This window comes from Protopterus annectens, chromosome 9.part0 (genome assembly GCF_019279795.1).
Source record: "Protopterus annectens isolate FY-2018-M chromosome 9.part0, PAN1.0, whole genome shotgun sequence".
Taxonomy (NCBI): domain Eukaryota; kingdom Metazoa; phylum Chordata; order Ceratodontiformes; family Protopteridae; genus Protopterus; species Protopterus annectens.
Genome location: NC_056743.1, coordinates 84,053,135 through 84,067,321, shown reverse-complemented (window position 1 = coordinate 84,067,321; position 14,187 = coordinate 84,053,135). Strand labels below are relative to the sequence as shown.

Here is a 14,187-nt window from a genome sequence, read left to right as displayed (position 1 = left end):
TAGGTACTCCAGTTTCTCCCACTTTCCAAAGCTATGCTGTAAACATATTGGGGACTCTAAATTGTCCCTAAGTATATATATAGTGGCAGTGTGCATGCAGATGTATGTGTGTATGTATATGTGTTGGGGTGTGTGTGTGTGTGTGTGTGTGTGTGTGTGTGTGTGTGTGTGTGTGTGTGTGTGTGTGTGTGTGTGTGTGTGTGTGTGTGTGAACACATGCATATGCGTTTGTTTGTGTGTATATGATACAGAAAGGCCTGGCAATCTATTTCCACTCTCTACTTACCTAGATGCATGGATAGCAGCAGCTGGTCATGGGGCAATGAATGATTTGGATGCAATTTATAAGCATGGATGTCTGTTAAGGAATATAAGGAATAGTGCATTACAAAAGATGACAGATAGGGCTCAGATTTTAGATTTTTTTACTGGTTAATTGGATAATTTGTTTAAAAGCCTTTTCTGATTGCTTGTAGTCATCTAAAGCTGTTTTAAGTGTATTTTTTACTGCTTTTGCCTTATCTTTTCAAAAAAAAAACATTTTTCCTTGTTTACCACCTTTCTAAGCTAGTATAGTCCAGTTTTCAGGCTAGTGCTGAATTCAGGGCTGTTACAATTTTCTGAGTTGCCCATACCTTACTTGGATAGATGGAGGTTTTTCTGTTCACCTGTGAGAGAGGGAGCTTTGAGCAGCCATATGTCCCTGGAGGAGTGGTTCCAGCCCAGAAGTTAGTGGTTTATAGGCCATTTTGGGCTAATTTCTATCTTTTTCATTTCCCTGCTCTAAAAAACGGTTTTGCACCTCTGGGCAGTGTCGGTTAGCTAGTGCTAAATTTATCCCGGCTCCACCAAGTCTCCTCTTCAGTTTTTCCCTTGAAAGTATTCTAACTCTCAACCTAAGCACTTAAAAAGCATCCTACAGTCCAGCACTTGCTCAGACCTAATAGCAAGCACTAATATACCCTGACACTTGATTGCCCAGCAGGGCAAGGCTCATTATTCACCCCTCACCAACCAAGTGACTAAGCAGCTCACCCTACTATTCAGGCATGACCAAAGGGCAATTTCAGGTATACACTCCAGTCTAGCTGGTGAACCTGGGTATCCTGAGGCAATGTTACAACTGCCTCATGTACACAGACAACCCTCTCCTCCTACCACAATACATTAACATATGCGAGAGATGCAATTATATAGCTAAATTGGAGGCTAAGCTCTCTCCACCCAAGACTGGAACAGGCAGTCATGAGGAGAAGGTTAACAATTGCACCACACCTCCAGCCTCACAGAGACATACTAAACCAGCACTGGCAAAAAATACACATAAATACACAAAATCATACTCAGAGGCTCTAAATAAAAACCTGCAAAAGCATCACAGACCTCCAAAGCAGACACCCAAAAACCTGCACCTCCAGTCACAAACCAGACAACACATAAAACACAAAATCAGTGCCCCGCACAATCACAGCCCTTAAGGCGAAATAACATACCTAACACACTAGTAATAGGCGACTCTATAGTCAGGCACACTGACGTCCCACTCACTAGGCTGGACAAGGAGAAGGTCACTGTTAGCTGCCTGTCGGGAGCCAGAATCCACCACATAACACAAGTACTCAGGTCACTCCAGAACAAGTACAAATATGATTCTGTCATTGTTCATGTTGGTGTGAATGACCTGAGATGTACCTCCCTGGACTACATGAATTAAGACATGGAAGAGCTCTCTGATCATGTAGTCCAGGCGGGTATGACCCTGACCTTGAGTAGCATCCTGCCCTCACCAAAAATGATACCGCAGTATAAAGAAAAAAATTATCAATTTCAACAATTTGCTAAGCTTCTGGTATCATTCAAAGGGGATCCAGTGTTTGTCAGCCTGGGATGACATGCTTGACAGGCCTTGTTGCTTTGCAAGAGACAGCTTGCACCTGTCACCCCAGGCTTTTGAATACTGGCCAAGGCTCTTGCTGCCCCCATAGTGCTTTTTTTAGGCAAAGCTCAAAAGTCAAACACACCTCCATAAACAGCACAAATAAAAAAAATGAGGGTTATGCTACACAACGTCAGGAGTTTAAATCTCAAAATGCATGCACTCAAAGCACTCCTCAGTATGGAGAAAGTCAACATATGTGCAGTAACTGAAACTTGGTTCAAGGCTCCACAGAGCACCCCAGCGCTACCAGGCTACAACTCATATCACACATTTCGGCCACAGAACATGGACCTAAACACAAAAGGAGGGGGTGTATCCATATTAATCAAGGATACCTTCACCTCCAGGTTAGTGGCACAGCATGATACCTCTGAGATCATCCATGTGCAACTAACATCAGGCAAATCTGCAATGCAAATTGTGACCTGCTACAGATCACCCTCCATGACCCAGGATCACCACTCCACCTTTCTGGAGACACTGGAAAACATGAAGGTCCTACTGAACACCCTGATATTGGGCAATTTCAATTACCCTACTGTTAACTGGGAAAACTACTCAAGTACAAACTCCCAGGTCCAGCGCTTCCTGGAATTTATCAACTCAAATGTCCTGGATCAGCTGGTAAACTCCCCTACCAGAGGTGAAAACATATTGGACCTGGTCATCACCAACATGGGCGACCTGTCACTGGTTAGATCAGACCATACACTAATTACTCCGGATGTCCACACCACACCACCACCAACAACCATGGAAAACACAGTGAAAAACTTTTCTATAGCAAACTTCACTTTACTTACGACAGAGGTGGTAAGTTTCACAGCCCCCACACTAAAGGATAACAGTGTCCAAGATGCAGGAACCTTTACAAATGCACTCTATGAGCACCTACAAGGATGCATGGATCGTGCCATCCCTAGCAAAACCAAGACTCACTCCCCTAAGAGAAGGAAACCAGTCTGGTGGACCCCTGCCATAAACAGGCTATACAATAGGAGGAGGAAACTAGTTAAAAAAAAAGCAAATCCCATGAAGGAAAGACATCCCTGATCAGTATCCGTAAGAAACTATGGTTTCTCATAAAATCCTCCAAGGCTAACTTCGAAAGAAAAATAGCCAAGGATTCGAAAGATAACTACAAAGCCTACTTTAGCTATGTCAATAATCTAAGTGGCAATTCACAGATATGCTCTGAGCTAGTGCAAAATAGCACAAAATATACTGAACCCACTGATATTGCCAACATCCTGGCAGATAGATTCAGTGCAAACTTCACCCCCCCCTCTCAACCCCAAAAGAGCCCACAATGATACCGGAAAAGTGTAGTGTCCCAGAAATCACAGATGCACAGGTGAAAACAGCCCTTTCAAAAGCCAAAAGCACAGCGTCAATGGGGCCAGATGGTGTCCCAGGCTGCGTCTTGCACGAACTACAGAATGAACTAATGCCCCACCTAAACACACTGTTCAACCTCAGCCTCTCCACAGGCTATGTGGCCATGGAATGGCGCACAGCAACTGTTATTCTGCTCCACAAAGGAGGGGCCACAACTGACCCTGGTAACTATCGCCCCATAAGCCTGACTAGCCTGGTCTGCAAGGCTATGGAGCGCATCATCATGGAACTCATTAACAAAGACATTGGGAACCTCCAAACACTTGACCCGACCCAGTTCGACTTTGTTAAGGGCAGAGCATGCCTACTAAACCTTGTTGACTTCTTTGAGACAGTCATCAAGGCCATAGATGAGGGGAAGGTAGTTCACACAGCCTACCTTGACCTCACCAAGGCTTTCAATACCATTCCCCACTTGGGTATTACAGAAAAACCCACCAGCCTGAACATAAACCCCTACCTCACGAGATGGATTGCCAACTGGCTTACAGACAGAACTTACACGGTAAGAATAGTGGGCTCCAGGTCCAACTCTAAACCAGTCAAAAGTGGTGTCCCACAAGGCTTGGTCCTGGGACCCCTACTGTTTGGCATATACTTCTCAGAAGTACAGGCAAACACAGGAGGGCTATGGCTAACCAAGTTCACCGATGACTGAAAACTGGGAGCCATAATTGATTCTCCAGCTGACACAGACATTCTCCAAAAGGGCCTTACTGAGACAGACACCTGGTGTCAAAGTCATGGTCTCAAGCTAAATGCCAAAAAATGCATAGTCATCCTGTTTGGGAAAAACAAAACACCCATGAATTACCACATAGGTGGCAGCCCCCTTAATACAGAAGAGGTGAAAAGAGATCTGGGGATCAAGGTAGATAGTAATCTCTCCTTTGACAATCAGATTGCCAAAGTAGTTAGGAAATCCTTCTATGTAGCCCATCTAATTACTAAAGGGTTCGCATCTAGAAATAAAGAGGTTATAGTGCCCCTCTACTCATCACTCATTAGACCCATCATAGAGTACAATGCCCCATGTGTGATGTACCTCACAAGACACTTCCAACAGCTGGAAAGATCACAAAAGTACCTCACCAAGAGGATTACTGGTCTCAAACATATGTCCTATGCAGCCCAACTGGAAAAACTCCAGGTGATCTCTGCCTGACTTACAAAGCCATGTCCAACTCAGAATTGATGGACATGCTCCACCTAAAGAAATCCAAGTCACTGCGAGCCACTCGCTCTAGGTTCATAGGTAGGTACTAGGTTATTGGCCCTAGGGCCTATATAAGCCTAACCAAACAGTACCCTGGCTTTTGCCACCCAAGAAAGTTATTTTCCTGTGCCCCTGTCAAGCAGAGCCACAGAAGTGATCCCCGGGGTGAATTTCCTATCTCCCATCCAATCATCAAGATTTTTCTTGAAGAGTGCTAATCAGGAGCTTTGTTTGATATAGCTCTAGTGAGCTAAACCTCGCCACAACAATAAATAAAACATGCTGGAGGGATAGATTCCTGTCACAGAGACACCCCATGCTCTGGAACAAAATTCTTGACTACATTAGGCAGAGCGACCTCACTAACACTCTTTAAGAGAAACCTTGACGAGTGGATGGGTAACAGAAAATACACCCTTGGGATCACTTCATTGGCTCTTCTTGACAGAGGCTCAGTTAATTAATCAATGGGGTGGCAAAAGCTGATGCACTCTGGCTAGGCTTATAAATGCCCTCGGGCAGATAGCCTAGCACCTACCTATGAACATATACAACCCTTGGGCATCTCTCTCTCTCTCTCTCTACTATACATACATACATATGTACATACAAATATCTCAAGCATGGGCATTAATGCTCTTCTAGCTTGCCAATATACCAAAACACTTCTTCCCATAATAAGTGTCCAGGCTGTTTTTAAAAATATCTAAATTAGTGCTTGCTTTAACGTAATTTGGTAGTCTGTTCCATGCATCAGCTGTTCTCTCAGAGAACCAATTAGTACACTTCTCATTCCTATAGAATCTTCTACATAGGTTATCTGATGATTCTCTACTACTTTCTGAAAACCCTAAACATTCCCAGAGGTAGTTGTCTCTAAATACCCAATCTACTCGAATAAGATGTCTTCTTAGATATCTGTAAGAGACACAGCACAAGTTCAAATTTTTTACTCTTTCATAATTACTTAAATTTTCACATCCATGGGTGTTCTTGGTATATTTCTGCTGCACTCTTTCCAGTTTACTTATGCTTAATTTTTTATAGGGTTGCCATATTGTTATTTCATATTCAAGTTTGGGTCTAATGTAACTAACAAACAATGACGCATCATTTTAGATTTCATAGACTTTATAAATGTTTTTATACAACCTATAGTTCTATAACTACCATTAACCAATTGGTTGATATGATTAGAAAAACTTATAGCTGGAACTACCCATATAACCAGGTCCTTAAATGAGTCTACAGTTTCAACCACTGTGTGCTGTATTAAATATTCACCTTTCAATTTATGTCTCCCAAATCTCATATACTTAGTTTTTGATATATTTATCAGCATATTATTCTCCTGTACCCAAATGGTCAATTTAGTCAAGTTCTTTTGCAGACATGCCTTATGTGTAACACATGTAATCAGTTGACCCAATTTCAGGTCATCTGCATATAAACTGTAGAATACCTCAGATGAAAGTATTCGGTCTGAAAGATACAATCTAAACAAGTAAAGTCCTAGGACAGAGCCCTGTGGGACACCCTGACTGTAACCACGAATTTCACCTGTCCAGTTGCTGTATGATACTTGCTATGCCCTATTTGTAAGCCATGCAGCTATTCATCTTATCAAGAGTATATCAATACCTAGTAGTTCTAATTTACTGATCAGTATTTTGTGTATGACCCTGTCAAATGCTGAAGTTAAATCTATATAAATTACATCACATCACAATTTTTCATTCATAGATATTATATTGTCATAGAACATCATATTACAGGTGATAATAGACTTATTTTCAACATATGCATGCTGATATACAGTTTCAAGTCCTAACCTATCCAATTCTGATAATAACTTATCCAATATCACCTTCTCCATTAGTTTTTCTGCAACATTAAAGTATACTTAAAGGTCTATATTACTCTGGGTTTGTCCTATACCCCTTTCCCTTAAAGACAGGTTTAATAAGTGCTTGTCTCCAATCTTGAGGAATCTCCCCATATTTATAGGACCTAGTGATTAATAGATATAATGGTACCGTAAGTTGTTGCCGAAGAGTTCTCAGGTCATTGCTACTAATTCCATCTCCTTCCTGTGCTTTGGTTGGATCCAGTTTGCACAGTTCTTTTTCAATATAATCTAATTTGATTCCAGTATCTGGGGTTACCTGGATGTCACTAGGACAACTTATCATGCCTTTTGTGGAGCCAAACTTTTTTGCATAAGATTTTGTAAATATATCTATAATCTGTTATGTCTCAGAATAAATTTTAGAATCTGCATACAGTTTATCAATTTGTATGTCTTTACTCCTTCCACATCTTATGTATCTATAAAAAGGTTTCCTATTATGTTCAATATCTTTATATAAATTTTCTTCAAATTTTTCTTGATCTTGTCTCTCACTATGCTTAATCTGTTTGTCTAGCTTGTTTATTTTAGTTTTCAAAGTTGTAGTTCAACCGGTCTTCTATTTCTTATATTTTTTGCTTCTCACCTTAATCAGATATCTTGTTCTATGGTAATATATTCCCCTGATGTTGCATGCCTAGCTCCTAATGTTAAACATTTTTTGATTTTTCTGCACAATTTTGCTCTCAAAACTTTCCATATTCCATCTGTAGTTTTCACTGAATGCCTCAATCCAGTTAGTTTTACATAGTGGCTGTTTTGCTTCCATATAATATGTAATTAACCTTCTGTGCATTGGCTTAGATTTCAGTTTAGCAGAGTTATCTACCAATGAATTAACCTTTTATAACCCCATGATCTCAGCACATCAACAGTGGTAAAACTTGACTTGAAGCAACAGTAATTTAAGGAACACAAACAATTTCTAGTATGTTCCATCCCCTGAAAGTTTTTTCTTTTTTTTTTTACAATCTGAAGCAATTGCTGTTCTTGAATAGATGTGAATAATTTCCTTACTGATGTTGTTGAATCAATATTAATCCAGTCCGTTTCAGGTAAATTTAAATACCCAGCCTATATTATTCTTCCTGCCTGTGTTTCATGCAAGAAATGTATGAATTCCTCTAGGTCATCTGCACTTGACTTTGGTGGTCTATACACTCCAACAGTTGTTATATGTTCCAGTGTTGTCTTTATTGCCACAGTTACTATGTCTTGTTCAGCATTTAAATTACATTTCCTTGTTAAACTATTGCAATGCAGTATCACCTTGTTTAAGACTATACTGCAAGCCAGTAATTCATGAGTATGTTGTCATCAGACTAGCTTTTTTTAGTTTTTGAAAGCATGTCATTTCCCACGACTATAATCCTTCTCCATTCAATTTCTGAAACACTCCTAAAATAATTCTGACCTGTTTATTCCTACAATGCAACATATTATTTTTTTTAAACTGAAAAGTGCTACAATTGAACATTTCAGAGTAATATCACAATCACTGCAGGACTTTAAACAATACAATCATACCAAGCACATCCTGTAACTGAGAGATTTGTGAATTGGTACTTTTATTTTTGCAGTTAGCACACTGAACCAGCTAAGCTCTGGAAAAAAATTACAGCGGTGAAAATAAAGCATAGTAATGTGAGTATATTCAGCTTCAGGCTGTCTTGAGAAATGCAGACCAAAACGATTAGCATTTTTAAAAACTACATTATGTCACAGTATGTATACAGTGGCAAGCCTCCTTTTGCAACTCTATTTATTTGATTATATATACTGTACTTACTGGATCGGTCGAGGCCCGGGTTAACAACGACCACCACCAGTACTGTTAGCCAACAGGGTGCTGGTGGAAATTGGGCTACTGTTGGCCGAAGAAGAAGAGGAGGGGGAAGGCATGCCCAAAGGCAGGAAGAGAGGAGGAAGGTTAGGAGTGTAGTACTGAGAGTAGGAACTTTGAATGTTGGCAGTATGACTGGTATAGGGAGAGAGCTAGCTGATATGATGGAGAGAAGGAAGGATGATGTATTGTGCGTGCAAGAGACCAGATGGAAGGGAAGTAAGGCCAAGTGTATAGGAAGCGGGTTCAAATTGTTCTATCATGGTGTGGATGGCAGAAGAAATGGGGTAGGGGTTATCCTAACGGAACAGTATGCCAAGAGTGTTTTGGAGGTGAAAAGAGTGTCTGATAGAGTGATGTTTATGAAGCTTGAAATTGATGGTGTAATGATGAATGTTGTTAGTGCATATGCTCCACAAGATGGGTGTGCGATGGATGAGAAAAAAATTTTGGAGTGAGTTAGATGAAGTGGTGGTGAGTATACCCAAGGGTGAGAGACTAGTGATTGGAGCGGACTTCAATGGGCATGTTGGTGAAGTGAACAGAGGGGATGAGGAAGTGATGGTAGGTATGGTGTTAAGGAGAGGAATGCAGAAGGTCAGATGATTGTGGATTTTGCGAAAAGGATGGACATGGCTGTGGTGAATACATATTTTAAGAAGAGGAGGAGCATAGGGTGACGTACAAGAGTGGAGGAAGATGCACACAGGTGGATTATATCCTATGTAGGAGGACCAGTCTGAAGGAGATTGGAGACTGTAAAGTGGTGACTGGGGAAAGTGTAGTTAATAAGCATAGAATGGTGGTCTGCCGGATGATGTTGGTGATCAAGAAGCAGAGGAGGAGTGTGAAAGCAGTGCCAAGGATTAAATGGTGGAAGTTAAAAAAGGGTGATTGTGAGGTGGAGTTCAGGGAAGAGTTAAGACAGGCACTGGTAGGCAATGAAGAGTTACCGAATAGCTGGGTAACTACAGCAGAGCTAGTAAGGGAGACTGCTAGGAATGTGCTTGGTGTGCTATCTGGACAGAGGAAGGAGGACAAGGAGACATGGTGGTGGCATGAGGAAGTACAGGAAAGTATGCAGAGGAAGAGGCTGGTGAAGAAGAATTGGGATTGTCAAAGAGATGAAGAAAGTAGACATGAGTATAAGGAGATGAGGTGCATGGCAAAGAGAGAGGTGGCGAAGGCTAAGGATAAGGCATATAGAGAGATGTATGAGAGATTGGACACTAAAGAGGGAGAAAAGGACCTGTACCGATTGGCTAGACAGCGGGACAGAGCTGGGAAAGATGTGCAGCAGGTAAGGGTGATTAAGGATAGTGAGGGAAACGTACTCACAAGTGAGGAGAGTGTGTTGAGTAGATGGAAAGAGTACTTTGAATGGCTGATGAATGAAGAGAATGAGAGAGAGAGAAGGTTGGATGATGTGGGGATAGTGAATCAGGAAGTGAAACAGATTAGCAAGGAGGAAGTAAGGACAGCTATGAAGAGGATGAAGAATGGAAAGGCTGTTGGCCCAGATGACATACCAGTGGAAGCATGGAGGTGCTTAGGAGAAATGGCAGTGGAATTTTTAACCAGATTGTTTAATGAAATTTTGGAAAGTCAGAGGATGCCTGAGGAGTGGAGAAAAAGTGTTTTGGTACATATCTTTAAGAATAAGGGTGATGTGCAGAGCTGCAGTAACTACAGAGGGATAAAATTGATCAGTCACAGCATGAAGTTATGGGAAAGAGTAGTGGAAGCTAGGTTAAGAAGGGACGTGATGATTACCGATCAGCAGTATGGTTTCATGCCAGGAAAGAACACTACAGATGCAATACTTGCTCTGAGAGTGTTGTTGGAGAAATGCAGAGAAGGTCAGAAGGAGTTGCACTGTATCTTTGTGGACTTAGAGAAAGCATATGACAGGGTGCCTAGAGAGGAGTTGTGCTACTGTATGAGAAAGTCGGGAGTGGCAGAGAAGTATGTAAGAGTGGTACAGGATATGTACAAGGGTAGTGTGACATTGGTGAGGACTGCAGTGGGAGTGACAGATATGTTTAAGGTGGAGGTGGGATTACATCAAGGATCAGCTCTAAGCCCTTTCTTATTTGCAGTAGTGATGGACAGGTTGACAGATGAGATTAGACAGGAGGCCCGTGGACTATGATGTTTGCAGATGACATTGTGATATGTAGTGAGAGTAGGGACCAGGTTGAGGAGACCCTGGAGAGGTGGAGATATGCTTTAGAGAGGAGAGAAATGAAGGTCAGCAGGGCTAAAACAGAATATATGTGTGTAAATGAGAGGGAGGGTAGAGGAATGGTGAGGATGCAGGGAGTAGAGTTGGTAAAGGTGGATGAGTTCAAGTACTTGGGATCAACAGTTCAGAGTAATGGTGAGTGTGGAAGAGAGGTGAAGAAGAGAGTACAGGCAGGGCGGAATGGGTGGAGAAGAGTGTCAGGAGTGATTTATGACAGACCGGTACCAATACGAGTGAAAGGGAAGGTCTACAAGAGGGTAGTGAGATCAGCTATGTTATATGGGTTGGAGATATTAGCATTGTCGAAAAGGCAGGAGTCAGAGCTGGATGTGGCAGAGTTAAAGATGTTAAGATTTGCACTGGGTGTGACTCAGATGGACAGGATTAGGAATCGGTATATTACAGGGTCAGCTCAGGTTGGACAGTTTGGAGACAAAGCAAGAGAGGTGAGATTGGTTTGGACATGTGCTGAGGATGGATGCTGGGTATATAGGGAAAAGGATGCAAAGGATGGAGCTGCCAGGTAAGAGGAAAAGAGGAAGGCCTAAGATGAGGTTTATGGATGTGGTGAGAGAGGACATGCAGGCAGTTGGTGTGAAAGAGCATGATGCAGAGGACAGGAAGAAATGGAAACAGATGATCCGCTGTGGCAACCCCAAATGGGAACAGCTGAAAGAAGATGATGATGATACTGTACTTGGGGAAGTTAATTCATGCATCTGAGCCAACGACTATAGCCCAGGTGACCCGAGTGTTGATTAGTGATATAGGAGCGCGATGTTGTGAGCAGGGGGGATGGGTGTGCACATCCTGTGGAGGTGGATAAGTCAGAGCTGGCCAAATGCTGTCACATACACATAGACATTGAGTGTTAATGCAAATGTACAGTTTGTGGGACATTCAGCTGACAAAGACACCATTAGATGGCAGCCCTCATGCTCAGACCATTACTCTGGAGTAGAGTTACTGCCATCCTAAATGCTCTTGTAGCCAAGACACTGGAAAGAGCACAAGCAAATCTCATGGCTACTTAAATGACAATCCCCTATGGACAGCTCTTTCCCATGGTTCTGAAGACCCCCCAAGAAAATTTGTGGGACTGTCTAGTAGTCATACGCTTCATGGCAGGCAGGTACTCGGTTAAAAGAATCTAGAAAAAATGAGAATATGAATTGTCAAGCTATGACTAAGGAAGTACAACAGCTTGTAAGTACAGTTCAGAGGACAATGCAAACTATTGAAATGCATTGTTTAATTCAAAAGATACAGACAAGTATGGGTGAAGTACACATGATCATCAGTGTATGGTAGATTCAGCAGACATTGTCAAAAAGACAAGCATAACAACCATTAGGGAGTAGTTTTCTCAGATATTGTCCATCTCAGTCAGCTGCAAATAGATCATTTGTTTATTAGCAAATAACATTTCTAAGTGTGTCATTAAAATATATTTTCTGTTTTAGTATGAAGTGAACAGGTGAGAGAAGTTAAGAGTGGAATGTTCTAGTATGATTAGGAAGTGGGAATTCATAGTGCAGTTCATACTAAGAATGAGTTATCCTACACCCATGCAACACAGAGAGATACAGCCATGACTATGATCCAGATGATCTGGCTTTGATTAGTGGGGTGGGTGAGTTGCTGGAAGGACAATATCAGGAAAGGTGGGAGTGATGGGCTGTTGTCAGATTGTCAGTCATGCAGGAGTAGGAGATGATGTAGATGCTACACCACTGACCTCTGCAGGAGTGTTGAAGAATTGCAGGTAGCAGTTTTAGGTCAGAAGAACAATCAGAGAAGCAGTTTCGCAGAGAAGCTAGGATATCTGCTTTTGTATGAGATCATGCAGAAGGCCCTCCCGGCAGCAGCATTCAACAATATTCCAACTATATACGAAAGGGGTTTGGGGTGAACAACAATTACATCATACAGGTCATTCCCTAATACCTAACTCTAACCTCAGAGAGAATGAATGGATCAAACAGGCTCTATCCAAGTCTGGGACCAAATGTGCCTTAGGGCTTTCATCCAGTCAGTGAATGATTCTGACTCTTACCCTCATAAGAGGAAAGAATGAACTGACTGGGTACTGATCGAAGAGGCACTGGTTTTGGGAGGGTCGTGTGTGTGATTCAAAAACTTATTGATGAAAATGCAAAAAAGATGTTTGGATTCTAACTGCTGGGAGGCATTTCAACCTCACTAGTGTGGTATAATAGTGCCCTGTTATTGGGGGGGGGGGGGTCATGGAGAAAGTGAATTGTTTTATTCTATTTATGAGTCTCTTCAGCTAGGTTATGGGGGGTCATGGAGAAGGTGAATTGGTTTATTCTATTTATGAGTCTCTACAAATAGAATCATATGGTGCAAAAAAGCACACAATATTATTGGGACAGAATACAAGTGAGAGATTAAAAATATTTTGACTAGTTGTGGCTATGGCCTGTGTATTAAGGAGGTAAGGGACAGGATAGATTCTCTCTTGCTACTACTATTTTTCTGCAGTAAGCTAAAACTTACTGGTTGTATCCATAGCTTTGACAAAATAACTTAGGTATGCAAGAACTGGAATGGACCGTGACACGAAAAAACAAAACTTTTGCTTGTCCATAGTTCTGTCTGCAGCTGCTTTTGCTGGAACCACCTGCTGATTTTCTTTAGAACCAGACTTAACGTTGTGCTGAGGGTGTCAGACAAGTGGTGAGAGATAAAGATGGCAAGGTAATCAGTATATAATGCCCCCTATGGTTCTCAATGGTCTACTATAAGACATTTTACTTACATGGGAAACATAGGAAAATAAATGATCCTGTAATTGGTTGTCTGCAGACCTCAAGAAGCCATTTGGTATGGTTTTGATATAGTATTTTAGACCAGAACACTAAGGGATCTGCTCTACATAAAATAGCCTGTAAACCATGACAGTTTATTTGAATGGAGTTCATATTTCTGTGGTTATTTTAGTGTAACAGAGGTGATTTCATGCTGAAGATCAACATTCCTTCCTTGCACTGTCTTCTACACACATATGGGAACAGCTAGTTAACCGATTCACTGGCTTCAAGTAAATGAGTGCCTATCTATGGCCATTTCTCTCCAAATATAACCAGTTGTGTGAGTGTCTATGTTTGTTAATAAAAAGCATATCTACAATATTATCATCCTAAGGCACGTTTCACAAAAACATACAAAAGTATCATCTTCCCTTTAGTGGATATCACAGACAATCTGTAACTCTAAAATGGAAAGGACAACTGAAACGTACATATTGGGGGCAAACATGGTTGTAGCAAAACGGAGGTGGGCAGAGAAAAGGAGTTCTCTGGGGCAGCTTTGCAGGATGTGAACTAAGCATAACTATTTTCAAACCACCAAGTCATACATGACCAAGCATTCTTAAGCAAGTACAGTATTTTGCTGCTTTGAACCTTTTTTTATAATAAATACAGGTATTGATTACCCCCCCCCCCCCATATAATGCATTTCCCATTTGGTAAACGGCATGATTTGGGAGGGGGCGTCTAGTAGCTTGAAATAAGCAGCTGGATATAGTGTGTACAGTGCATAACGGGGGCGATCGAAACATTATAACTTTACAACACCCTTGCATTAATAGAATACAACCTGCGCTTTAAAG

At 41.5% G+C, this 14,187-nt stretch overlaps 1 protein-coding gene across 4 annotated transcripts in view; it reads left to right on the top strand.

The window, feature by feature from the left end:
- Positions 1–14,187, top strand: part of ANO1 (anoctamin 1) — a 1,045,885-nt gene that overhangs the window by 178,504 nt on the left and 853,194 nt on the right. The window lies entirely within an intron of this gene.